At 46.2% G+C, this 12557-nt stretch overlaps 1 protein-coding gene across 22 annotated transcripts in view; it reads left to right on the top strand.

The window, feature by feature from the left end:
- Positions 1 to 12557, top strand: part of LOC125157388 (protein FAM156A/FAM156B-like) — a 42140-nt gene that overhangs the window by 25804 nt on the left and 3779 nt on the right. Inside the window, exons 3-4 of one of the 22 annotated variants that reach the window (XM_047844038.1) lie at positions 5765 to 6006; positions 9205 to 9468. The exons of 18 other annotated variants lie outside the window; for them this stretch is intronic. The gene's annotated coding sequence lies outside the window, so the exon portion shown is untranslated. Of the gene's footprint in view, positions 1 to 3973; positions 6007 to 9204; positions 9469 to 12557 lie in introns of those variants that run through there. 3 more of the 22 variants (XM_047844049.1, XM_047844054.1, XM_047844045.1) reach the window with 3 other exon arrangements.

Here is a 12557-nt window from a genome sequence, read left to right as displayed (position 1 = left end):
GTTCAAAAACAAGATGTCGTTTTACGAGCCATTTTGGGGTCCAGGATTTGAGATGTATGAGCTGTGAGAGGGTCTGTGTCCAGTATGGGAGATCACTGAGCTGTGGAGGGTTGTGTGTCCAAGTGAGAGTTGTCTGGGCTATTAGGGGTCTCTCCTGGTGAGTGAGGTATGTGATCTGTTTTAGGTGCAGCGTGCAGAATGTAAGTTGTCTGGGGCTGTTCCCATTATGTATTTCAGGAATTAGGGTTTGAGCTCTCCTGAGGGTCTCTGTTGAGGTTGGCATATTTGAGCTCCTGGGGGCCCATATTCTAGGTTGTGAGATTGCAAAGGTTATTTGTCATGGGACAGGAGGTATCTGAGCAAGCTTGTGTTCACGGTACAGGTGTTTTGTGCTGTTTGTGTGCCTGCATGCAAGGTTGTCAGCTCTGTGATTGTATGGCATCTGTGTGCAAGGTGTAAGGTCTATGAGCTATTAAGTTTCTATGTTGCAGGTTGCCAGGTTGCTAAAATGCATGTGGATCTGTATTATAGAATTTATCGCCTCTGAGCTGTTTTGTGTCTCTCCTCATATCTCGAGTTCCATAGGAGTTTGAATTCTGTGGGTGGTTTGATATTGTATGTCCAATGCATTGAGGTCTCCTAGCTGCCTTCTCTTGGGTCTGTATCTCATCCACTCCAGCTTCGAACAACCTGGCTTCCTAGTCTAGGCCATTGAGTCAATGTGGTTGGCTTCCCTCAGTGTGTCAATGGGATATTTTGGGTTTTGAGAGCCATAGTGGGAGGCCCATGAAGTATCTGGGAGTCTGTGTCTAGGGTATGATGCTTCAGAGATCTGGGTCCCAGGGTGAGGAAACTCGCCTCTGTCTTCAGTGCTTTCTTCCAGGGATTGACACTTCTGAGCCACATGAGTGTTTATACCCTGATTAGAGAGCCTTTGTCACATACTGAAGTTCATACTTGAGGTATTTGTGGCCTCTTCCTGATGTTTCAGTCTGACAACTGTCCAGAAAGACAGAGCTTGATCTGAGTTGACTGACTGAACTCGTCTGTTCCAGCTCGTAACAACCTGTCTTCCTTGTCTAGACCATTGACTCTGTGTGGTTAGCTTCCCTGAGACCCTTCCCTAGGGTTGGGTTCTCCCAATCTCGAGCTTTAGCTTACCTATTTCATACAATCTCAAGTACAGTTTTAAGTGTAGTCCATATTCAACTAAAAACAGTAGAACCAGTGCTTCCCTAAAAAAAACTATTCACAAAACATTTTGCTGAATCCCAGGAGGTTCCAGGTAAGACACTCCAGTAGGAACTTGTTCACAATCTGCTCCTTACAATATGGAATTTTAAAAAATCTTTTCTCTCTGTTACTGGTACCTTGAGAGGCTCGGGCAAGACAGGCCATTCACTTTTCGGTTTTTGACAAAACACCCTAACACTCACACGCGTGTGCACATAGACACACACACACACACACACACACACACACACACACGACCCACCCAATACACACATTAGTAGTCAATGTAAGGAAATTGTATTGGAAATGTAAATGGAATTCTGTGATTAATTATAAAGCCAAGTTTCTCATCACACTTATATGTCTGCTGCCCAGGATTGGCTGTTTTTCAGCAAACTGGACAACCAAACATGCCTTCTTTTTGTAAATATTATATATTGGAGCTTGTAATCTGATTACAACAGTCTAAATAATTGTATACCAGTGTAGGAATGACAGAGCCTATTTTTTGTATGTCACCTCCTAGACAGAATTCCTCAGATGGTTTAATACAGGAAGTGATGCCAAGGAAACAGACTGTTTCTGAACCCGTGGAACACGGACTGGAGCCCAGTTATGGCCTGGGGGCGGGGGGGGGGGTTGTCTAGCAATGCCCATGGGAAGTGTCAATCTCATCTCCACTAAATATGGCATCCCCAATTAGAGAAAGAGAAATATGCCACACACAGGTTGTCAAACCTCAGTTCTGACACTGCAGAGGCAGGCTTCTGAGAAAAACAGCTGTTCTTTCAGAGAGCACTGCTCTTGTGTGGCGCAGAAAGAACGGTGGTCCTGTGACACGAATGCACACCCGGCTTGTTCTAGGGAGATTCTCCCTCTTTTATTCTTAGGTTCCCGCTTTTGCTCTCATGCATGTTCTTTCCCGGGATCCTGTTCTTTCCATCCCTGCGCCAGCGCACCCCCTCCTATCCTCAGCCCCAGGTCTGAACCCCCACCTCCCCAGAAGAGAAGGGCTAAGACCACCGAGAGGGGAAGACCTCCCGACTTCCTAGAGAGACCAGCCACAGGAAGAGGGGCTGCGGGACTGCGTGTGACATCACAGACATGGGACACTATGGAGAAGCCGGGTGCTCCTTAACCTTCCTCCGGCTGCACGGGACAGGGAGGGACAACGGGGTGCCCCGGGGCGAAGTGGCTTCCTCTCCGTGGGCCGTGGCGTGGGTACTTGGGATCCGGGACTTGTAACCACGCAGGGAGTAGAGAAGGTTGAACCCACCCCAGAGTGACTGTGGCGCACCTGAGTGACTGCACAGGATACATATTTCCCGAGGTGGCAGGGAGAGTTTCCAGGCGCTGCGAGTGACGAGTGACGTTGGGTTACTTCCTTTGTAGGGCGCACGCGTGGCAGGAAGTACCACTTTCAGATCTTTGTGTTCTTACCGGTCGTTTTTGCATGCGTGCATACTAGGAAAGACAAAAACCAAACTAGTACAGCACCTCACTATTCAGGTTGTTGCAATGCTGAGAGCAGCCCAGATCTGAACATCACACGGTCTCCGCAGGGTGGTTTTGCCTTTTTTCCCCTAAGGATTGAGTAGACCCATTATAGTGGGGGAGACTTAAGGTAGGATGTTTCTGCATTCAGGATTAGTCTCCACGAACAAGAAATGTTTCTCTCTGTGTCTAGCTAGTTTCAGGAGGGCTGACTTCTGATCTCAGTTACATCAGGGAGCTGCAGGGACTGTGTGTCTGGCCCAATCAGCAAAAGGAGAAAGGTCTGTGTTTGGCCTTGTCGCATGTAAACCCAGGAGCCACCCGACAGACATATGGTAGGGCGTGACAAAGCATGAGGAGCAAGCCTTTTCTAGGTTAAAGGGGGGAAGAGTGGTCTTTTGCGATAAGCCATTTCTGAAACACGAAAGCCTGTCGAGATTTCTTGACTGTGGCTCTCTTCAGGGCTCGAGTGAAGTTCAACATTGTCTACAGGGTAAAAATGAGCATGGCATGTTTCGTGCCTGTCCAAGCAGAAAGCTAGATGAGCAGAGATTCTCTTTTTAACCCTGGAAGTAATCTACACTTGAAGAGCACTTTATAGTTTTAAAAGGTAGTATTTTCTTGATCTAAAAGAAGGAGGCAACCATGAGTCATTATCCTAGAATAGGATCATCATCCTCATCTTACAAATGAGGAAACTGACCACAGGGAGGTGAAGTAACCTGCCCAGAGTCACACAAGGAGTAAGTGATGGGGCCCTGATTCAAGTCTTGGTATATATGGCTTCACCACCTGCCTGCAATACAGGCACACACTGTTGGTTTCCAGATCCACACATCCGGCTCTCTCCTGTCCCCTAACTTCACACCTGAGACAACTGACAGGCTCACAGACAGATTGCACTCAACAGGTGCTAGGCACTCTCTGGGACTCTGTAAAGATGACTTTACAGAGAAGAGAACTGTTGGAGAAAGTAGGTCCCAAAGGCTCACCCGCCGCCCTCTGAGGGAGTGAGGCTACAAGAAGAAGAGTGGAGGGCCTGAAGGGGGGCTGTTTCTTTGAGGGACAAACTGACGGGCTAACATATCACACGTGATAAACACATTTCTTTTGATTGTTTGTTTTAATGTTTATTTATTTTTGAGAGACAGAGCACTAGCAGGGGAAGGACAGAGAGCCAGGGAGACACAGAATCCCAAGCAGTCTCCAGGCTCTGAGCTGTCAGCACAGAGTCCAGCGTGGGCCCCGAACCCACAAGCCACAAGATCATCACCTGAGCCGAAGTCAGACGCTTAACCTTAACTGAGCCACCCAGGTGCCCCTAAACACATTTCTTTGCATTAATTGTTTTTCTTTTAGCACTGCCAAAACACACTGCATGTTGAAAATACACACGGCAGGTAAGTAAAGCCAACCAATACATGGATAAGCAGAGAGACTCCCGTTTTGCCTAGGGACTGCCTAACTTGAAAACAGCATTCTGCTGTACAAGTAGAGAACGTTATCGGGGACTAAATGAATCAGAAATTAGCTGCGTTTTCTAATTATTAGCATCATTCTCCTATTACAGAGGATGCATCTTAGGCACAGAGAGGCTAGGTCAGCTCCCCCAAGTCACTGAGGTACTAAGTGGTTGAGCCCCACAGGCAAGGATACACAACATGTCCAAAAGTGAACGCACCTGCACCCACCCCCACTCCCCATGCATCGGCATCTCCTCCAGTGTTGCCTAACCCAGTGAAAAGCAGCCTTCTACCCAGCTGCTTCGGCCAGCGACTCTTAGAGCCGTCCTTCCTTGCTGCCTCTCTCTCACCACCCCCTCAAACACCAAGTCCGTCCAGTCCAACCTCCTACGTCCTTCAAAATAAGATCTTGACACTTACTTCCATCACTACAGTTAGTTCCCTAGGCCACATGACCCTCCTCTCTGCTTGATAACTACCACCAATATTAACCCTTGGCCACAAATTTCTTCATCCCGCTACCTGAGGGGCCATTCTTAAATCCTAATCTGGTCTTGTGTACCCTGCTCAAAACTCTGCAGGGTCTTCCTGCTGTTCTTGGGATAACGTCCAGCCTCCTGGACCAGGCACAGCAGGCCTTGCCTACCCTCAAATGCCTCATCTTCAGCAGATGGCCTCCTCCACCCCCACTTCATATTCCAGCCAACTTAAACCTCTTTCTGTTCAGTAGATGGCCACTGGGCTTGGGCACTCTCTCTCCTCCCTGCGTCTCCTGTCCCCAGCCTTCATTTGCCTGATTCCTACTGATGTTCAAGCTATCAGGTTAAGTAGAGAGCGATTTCCATTTAACCCTAGGAATCCCTGGATGAAACGGCACTGTTAATAAAACTTTTTACTGAAAAGTGATGGAGATTTCATTATAAATTCTCCCAAATAGATGTTTTACCCTGGTTCACAGTGAGTTAATTGGAGATGCAATCTGACAGCACAGTTGTTCTGGAAAAGGCTTCCTTGCTAGGAATAGGATGACACACAGCAAAGATCTCATCTCCTTTCATATGGATCCTTTGATGCACTTGGACACGGAGTTTGGAATGTGTCACAAACTTTCCCAATGTGAAGGGGCCCTGCCTTCCAGTGAGGAGGGATAAGCAGAAACGTGGAAAGAATATGTCACTTTATGGCACCTTTGACCCAAGAAATTAAATGCCTTCCACTACCTCCCTTGGACTTTGTTTTGATAATGTTTCACTCGGAGTTGCAGTCTGAGTTTCTGTTGGGACAAGAGAAAGTGTACTAACTAATCTTCCCTTTACAAGAGGTTTGGTCTGTTAGTCCCTGTGGCCATCAAGGAGGCAAAGATCAGCTGCTGCTCACTATTGGAGCCCTCTAAGGGATCCTGACAGTGCCTTCATAGAACTCCTTAGGGGTCCCTACCAGGTGCCAGAAACCCCTGGAGGAAAGTTTGTCAGTTCCTGTGGGGTCCAGTGGGCAGCAGCACCCCCTGCTGGTTCTGTCTTGTCATAGACTCAACTGTGAGCATTAACCTCATTCACTATAACTCCCCTGCCTAGGCATGAAATGAAGTGTGTCCCTTGGACAAGAGAAAAGATGGAACCACCAGTCCAGCCACCACCACAACCCCCAAACCCGAACCTCAGCCAGAGGCGTGGACTAGAGTCCCAGGGTCCTGGCATACTTGCTCCATGCTGACATGTCCCTAACACAGGGCACGGTGTGACTGTCTCTTCTGCAGCCTGGCTGTTGAGGAGCTCAGCTGTGCTGGTATATACAGTTTTATTACCCAAAAACTCAGGTTAAGTGTCAAAGCCCACTGTCTGTAGACAAGGAAACAAACGGAAAGGTTTAGGTCGCTGGTGCAGGAAAGGGTGGATCTGGGCATCACACCTCCATTTCGCCTGACTCCAAAGCCCGACTTTGCACTCACAGTGATATTCCTGGATTGTGTTTCAGCTGCTGAAATGCATATATTGTTCCAGTATTGTATAGTCATCATGGTCCCAACACCTGTCCACCTTGAAATGGAGGTACTCAGCAACCTTGAAAGGTTCTAAGATTTTGTGTCTGTCCTCTGATGAGCTGCCCTGAAGCCAACAGACCTGGAGTCCCTTGGCATGGAAGGCTTGCCTCAGAACCAACAGCCAAGCAGGACTTCAATGTCCAGGGCTCCCCCCGTGGAGTGGTACTTTGCCATGTTAGAGAGCCTTTGCAAGCAACCCCACCACCCAAATTAGGTCTCTACCTGTCTCACTGGTGACCAGGTATTACGAATTGAGAGGCAAGCAGAGGAAGTGCTTTTAGTAGCTGCATCACAGCCGTAGCACTGACCAGACCCCACTGGTGATTTGAAGCCCAGTAGCCCAAGGACTGCAGTCCGACTCTAACTAGGTGTCTCTCTGTTCTTCGGCGTGCACGTCTGTACACTGTGGGTGAGCAAAGTGCCTGTGTCATCAGCCTCCCCAGCCTTGAGAGGTGTGTCCTGACCAAACACACACACATACACTTAAGTAGGGGTAAGAGGCCCTGCTCTGTGTCCCTAAGGTACTGTGATTTCAATTCTGCCACCGCTCTTCTCACACAATGTGCAGTGGTCATCTGCTTGCAGACTATACCCTGTGTGATCCCTGTGTCCCCACTGAGTCCAGTGAACTGACACATGAATTCGGGTGGTGCTTAGAACATGTTTCTTCAGCGAAGGAGGGACCTCCACCCAGGGTCCTTCATCCCAAAGGGCAGCTCGTGTACCGGTTATGACACAGGAGGATGGAGTAAACAGGACATCTCTGTACTCAGATTCTCTGTGAGGAGGAGGAAGATTGGATTTTTTGTACCAGCTCTAATTCCAGAAACTTAAAGAGGCTATAAAGGGATTTTCAATGTGTGGGTCACTGTTGCCCCGTCGGCCACAGTTCTGGTCTCACAATGGAACTTGGGTCAAGATCCTTGGAGCTCCAGGCAACTCAGAGAATGTTTTCCAAGTCCCGAGCGACTGGTGCACAGAGTAGGTGCCCACAGTGATCTGTCCAGTAGGTGGATTGTTGAGTGAATTAAGGCTGCTAGTTAAATATGGGATGCTCTGGCAAGAGCACAAATCCCCTTGAGGGACGGGACATGAGCACACGGGTGAAGGCTGTGTCAATCCAGGTGACTGCTGTCAGCCTCACAAGAAGGCGCTCCTCCTCACTGTCCTTCCAGCTCTTTGTCCAAACCTGCCTCTTCTCTAAGTGGTCCTCTCCATGTCCCTTCTCTGCCTAACTTACAGCCCGATACAGGCTGTCATTCGGCATCTGTGATCCTTGGGTGTCCTTTGCAGTCCAGCTGACTGAACAGAAGCTGACTCAGCACAGCAGGATCTAGTGCCTGTCACCCGTTGTTCTCCCCTGGTTTCTGTTAGGCTCTCACTCCCTTCCCCTACCCCCCAGCTGCTCCAGCCTTCTGGCAGTATCTGCACTGTTTCTGGAAGCCTCTGCCTCAGACACTTCTTCCCAACTGTTCCCTCTTGACAGGAAAGTCCTGACCCCAGAAATGTGCTTGTCAGATTCCTCTCCCTGTTCACAATGTTTGTTGAAAGGTCACCTCTTCGTGAACCCTGAATTCACACCCTTGGGGATACATTCTAGGTTCTGCTTTTGGGGCTGACAGATCATCTGGAGAGGCATTGCCAGCAAACGTGTGGGCGCCTGGGTCTAAGAGACAAAGAGTTTGTCTAGAACCAAAGAGAAGAACCTGGAGAATGTCCTAATACTCTGACTAAAAGGCAGAGGGGCACCCAAGAAAACGGGAGGTCAAATTATCACCGAAGGCAGGCCAGCCCCTGAACAGCTCCTCAAATGAGTGGAATTGTGTTCATGCATCACTTGTAGCCTGAACCATGGGCCCTGAATGCTGAGGGAAGATCCCTGCTCTCCAGTAGCCATAGTCTGACCAGAAACTCAGAGGATAAGGCCCTGCCTGCAATAGCTGAGTGCCTGTTGTCTTTGGGGCCACTATGTCCAGACCTGGCCATGCAGCTTCTGTTGTTCTAAGATGGGGATGGCAGTACCTGCCTTCCTTGCTTCCAGGGCTCTTCTGACAAACACAGGACGGAAAGCAAGCGCGCGCACACACACACACACACACACACACACACACACACACACACACCAGAGAACTGGAAAGAACCTAGGTCCTTGATGGCATCACCAGACCCCAGAATATGCCCCGCCTGCACCCATCCTTACTTCTGATTTCATTGTGTGATTGTGAATTGCCTTTGTGATTAGACCTGTTTGAGGAGGGGTTTCCTCTTTACTCACAGCACAAAGCAGACTTCTGGATATGGGGAGCATCGTGGGGTTTGGTTTTCTTTTCTGTGGGAGCCATGTCGTGTCGTGGGTAAGGGCACAAGCTCTGTTCCTAAACAACCTTCCTTCCAACTCAGTTCTTCCACTTGCAGTCCTGTCATATTGAGAAATGTACCTGGCCCTGTGCCTTACTATCCTCACCTGTGAAATGGGCTTATTATTCTTAATAGTGACAATACCAAGCAGAGAGGGTTGCATTTGTGAATACATAATGACGTAATGCAAGTATGGTTCACAGAATTGCATCTGCCACATTCCCTATCTTTACACCTACTGATGCTGCCATGGGAGAGGTGGCAGGTCAGGCTTTACACCACGTGAGCTAGAGCAAAGAACATAAAGATCACATTACATGTCTGTGTTCAGCCCTGGAAACTCTCCTCCTCTGCCATACATTCTCATCCTCTGCGTCATGCACGGACGATCCGTCACCAGAGGGCTGACTCTCCCACCTGGGGACCACAAATACACACCGTCTTACACTGTGTGCATCAATTCAGTACACTCCAGTTATGTCCTCAGATAGCCTGTCCTGGTGCCGGGGTGGGGGTGGGGGGTACCCCAGGGCGGGTAACGGAGCACATGATGTTCCCTTACACCCACACGGCATCGGAAGCTGTCTGCATCCTAGTGCCTGCCTTTCTTTCCAGACTCGCCTCCCTCCGCCCTAAAATTCGGATTACACTCACACTGGATTCCAGGGCAGACCCTGCCACTTCAGCCTCTCTCCTTCAGCCTCAAATTCCTCCTGGTTAAAGGCAATAATCCTGCCTACTCAAGGTTTGTTGGGAGACCTCCAGGAGACAACAAATGTAAAACACCTAGCTGACATTAGCTGGCACATGGAAGGCGCTGGATAAGAAACAGCATTATCTGTTTTGCTTCTTTAATCCACAGCACCTGGAATGCAAAGGGTAAGATTTCCTCCTTTTATACGGCTGAATAATATCCCATTGTATAGATGTGTCACACTTCCTTTATCCATTCCACTGTCGATTGACAGGATTGTTGTTTCCATTATCCTGGCTACTGCGATTAATGCTGCAGTAAATATGGGAATGCAGACATCTCTGTGAGAGGCTGGCTTGAGTTCTTTTGGATATATGCCCAGGAGTGGGATGCTGGATCAGATGATGGGTTTTTTGGGGGTTGGTTTGTGGTTTGTTTTTAGTTGTTTTGGAGGCGACATCTGGATATGAACAAGATCATATGATAGTTTTAATTTTTTGAGGAGCCTCCATACTGTTTTCCATTGTGGCTGCACCAGTTGCGTTCCCACCGACAGCGTACGACGGTTCCAGTTTTCTGCATACTCTCCAACACTTGTGATCTGCTCTTTGTTAGTTTGTTTGACAATAACCATCCTCACGTGTCACATGTGTGACATGACATCTCATTGTGGTTTTGATTTGCCTTTCCCTAATGCTTAGTGAAGGGGAGCATCATTTCATATACCTTTTGGCCATTTGTATGTCTTCTTTGGAGAAATGTCTATTCAGATCCTTTGCATATTTTTAAATTGGTTTGTTTTAACTATTGAGTTAGAAAAGTTTGTTATAAATATTGAAAGTTAACCCTTATCAGATGCATGGTTTGCACATCTCTGCCCATTTTGTAGATTGCCTTTTCGGTTTGTTGATGTTTTCCTTTGCTGTGCAGAAGCTTTTAAGTTTGATGTAGTCCCACTTGGCCGTTTTTGCTTTTTCATGACTGCTTTTGGTGTCGTTTCCATGAAATCACTTGCCAAGACCCGTGTCACACAGATGTTCCTTTATGTTTTCTTCCAGGAGTTTTACAGTGTCACGTCTTATACTTAATCTTCAATCCCTTTGGGGTTGATTTTTGTGTGTGGTGTAACGTAGGGTCCAATATCGTCCTTTTTGTACGTGGGTGTCCAGGTTTCCCAGCACCATTTGTCCAAGAGACTGTCCTTTCCCCATTGCGTATTATTGGCACCCTTGTCAAGATCAGCTGACTGTACATGCGTGGGTCTATTTCTGGGTTCTCTTCTGTCCCATTGGCCAGTGTCTGTCTTTCTGTCACTACCACACTGATTTACTTACTGTAGCCTTGAAATATGTTTTGAAATGAGGAGGGTGGGTACTTCCAACTTTGTTCTTCCTCCAGGTTGCCTTGGCTATTCTGGGTCTTCTGTTGTTTCATATGCATTTTAGGATTGTTTTTCTAAAATTGTTTTCCTAAAATTGTTTACTGAAAAATGCCATTTGGTTTTGAGAGGAATAGCATTGAGGCTATCATTTTTCTTTTTAATCTTTCATCTTCAACTATAGATTACATTGATTGATTAATCAATTATATTCTAAATCTGAGGATTGCATTAGTTGGTTTTCAATTATTGAACCACCTTTGCTTTCCTGAGCTAACCCACTTGATCATGCTGTTTTTCCTTTGAATATATTGCTGGATTCCATCTGCTAGTATTTTGTTGAGGAATTTTGTGCTTGTGCTAAGGAAGAATATTGGTCAGTACTTTTCTTGGTATCAGTGAAATGCTAGCCTCATAAAATCGCTTGCAAGTATTTCCCCCACTTCTGTTTCCTGGAGGACATTGTGTAGAATTTGTGTGTGGGTGTTTTTATTCCTGTCGATATTTGGTAGAATTCACTGGTGATACCATGTGGGATTTTCATCATAGGCTTTTAACAACTGATTCAATTTCTGTAAATGGTTCTGAAATATGCATGTTCTTTCACCTTGGGTAAGTTTTGGTGGCTTATGGTTTTTGAGTAATCAATCCATTTGCACATTGTTGCATTTACGTATGGAGATTTTCATGTAATATTAATAATATCGTTTCTCTCATATTTCCTGGGTCTCTAGGGAAGTCTCCTCTTTCATTCCTGTTGTTAGTAACTAATTTCTTCTCTCTCTCTCTCTCTCTCTCTCTCTCTCTCTCTCTCCAGTTTTATTGAGATATAATTGACAGCACTGGATAAGGTATAAAGGATAATAATCAGACTCACATATATCATGAAATGGTTACCATAGTAAGTTTAGTTGACATCCACCATCTCAGAGACACAAAAAGAAGAAAAAGAAACCAATGTTTTCCTTGTGAAGGGAACTCTTAGGATTTACTCTCTTAACAGCTTTCATTTATATCACATAGCAGTGTTAACTATAGTCATCATGTTGTACATTATATTTCGTTATTTATCCTATTTTTCTTATACCTGGAAGTTTGTTTCTTTTGGCCATCATCCTCCAATTTTCTTCTCCCTCCCCAAATCACCACCTCTGACAACCACAAATCTGATAGCTTTTTCTGTATATTTGGAAGTTTCCTTTTCAATTCCATACATAAGTGAGATAATGCCCTCAAGGTCCAACTATGTTGTCACAAATAGCAGGATTTCCTCCTTTTTATGGCCAGATAATAGTGTGTGTGTGTGTGTGGGTGTGTGTGTGGGGTGTGTGTGTGTGTGTGTGTGTGTGTGTGTGTGTCTGCGTGTCTGTGTATTTACTTGATCCATTTATCTATCAAAGATGCTTAGGCTGTGTCAATATCTTGGCTATTGTAAATAATACTGCTGTGGACATGGGGGTAAAGATATATCTTTGACATTGTGGTTTCATTTCCTTCAGATATACTATCAGAAGTGGAATGTCTGCATCATATGGTAGTTCTATTTTTAATTTTTTGAGAAACCTCCATACTGTTTTCCATAGTGGCTGCACCAATTTACATTCCCACCAACAGTACAGAAGTATTCTTTATTCTGCACATGGAAGCTGGCATTTTTATCTCTTGTATTTTTGATGCTAGCCATTCTAACAGGTGTGAGGTGATAGCCCATTGTGCTTTTCATTTGCATTTCCCTGATGATTGGTGGTTTGCAGCAGCTCTTCCTGTACCCATTGGCCATTTGTACGTCATCTTTAGAAAAATGTCTGTTCATAGCCTTTACCCATTTTTATTTTATTTTATTTTATTTTATTTTATTTTATTTTTTTAATGTTTATTTATTTTTGACACACAGAG

The sequence above is a fragment of the Prionailurus viverrinus genome, chromosome X (assembly GCF_022837055.1).
Source record: "Prionailurus viverrinus isolate Anna chromosome X, UM_Priviv_1.0, whole genome shotgun sequence".
NCBI lineage: Eukaryota > Metazoa > Chordata > Mammalia > Carnivora > Felidae > Prionailurus > Prionailurus viverrinus.
This window is presented reverse-complemented; position numbering and strand designations above follow the sequence as displayed.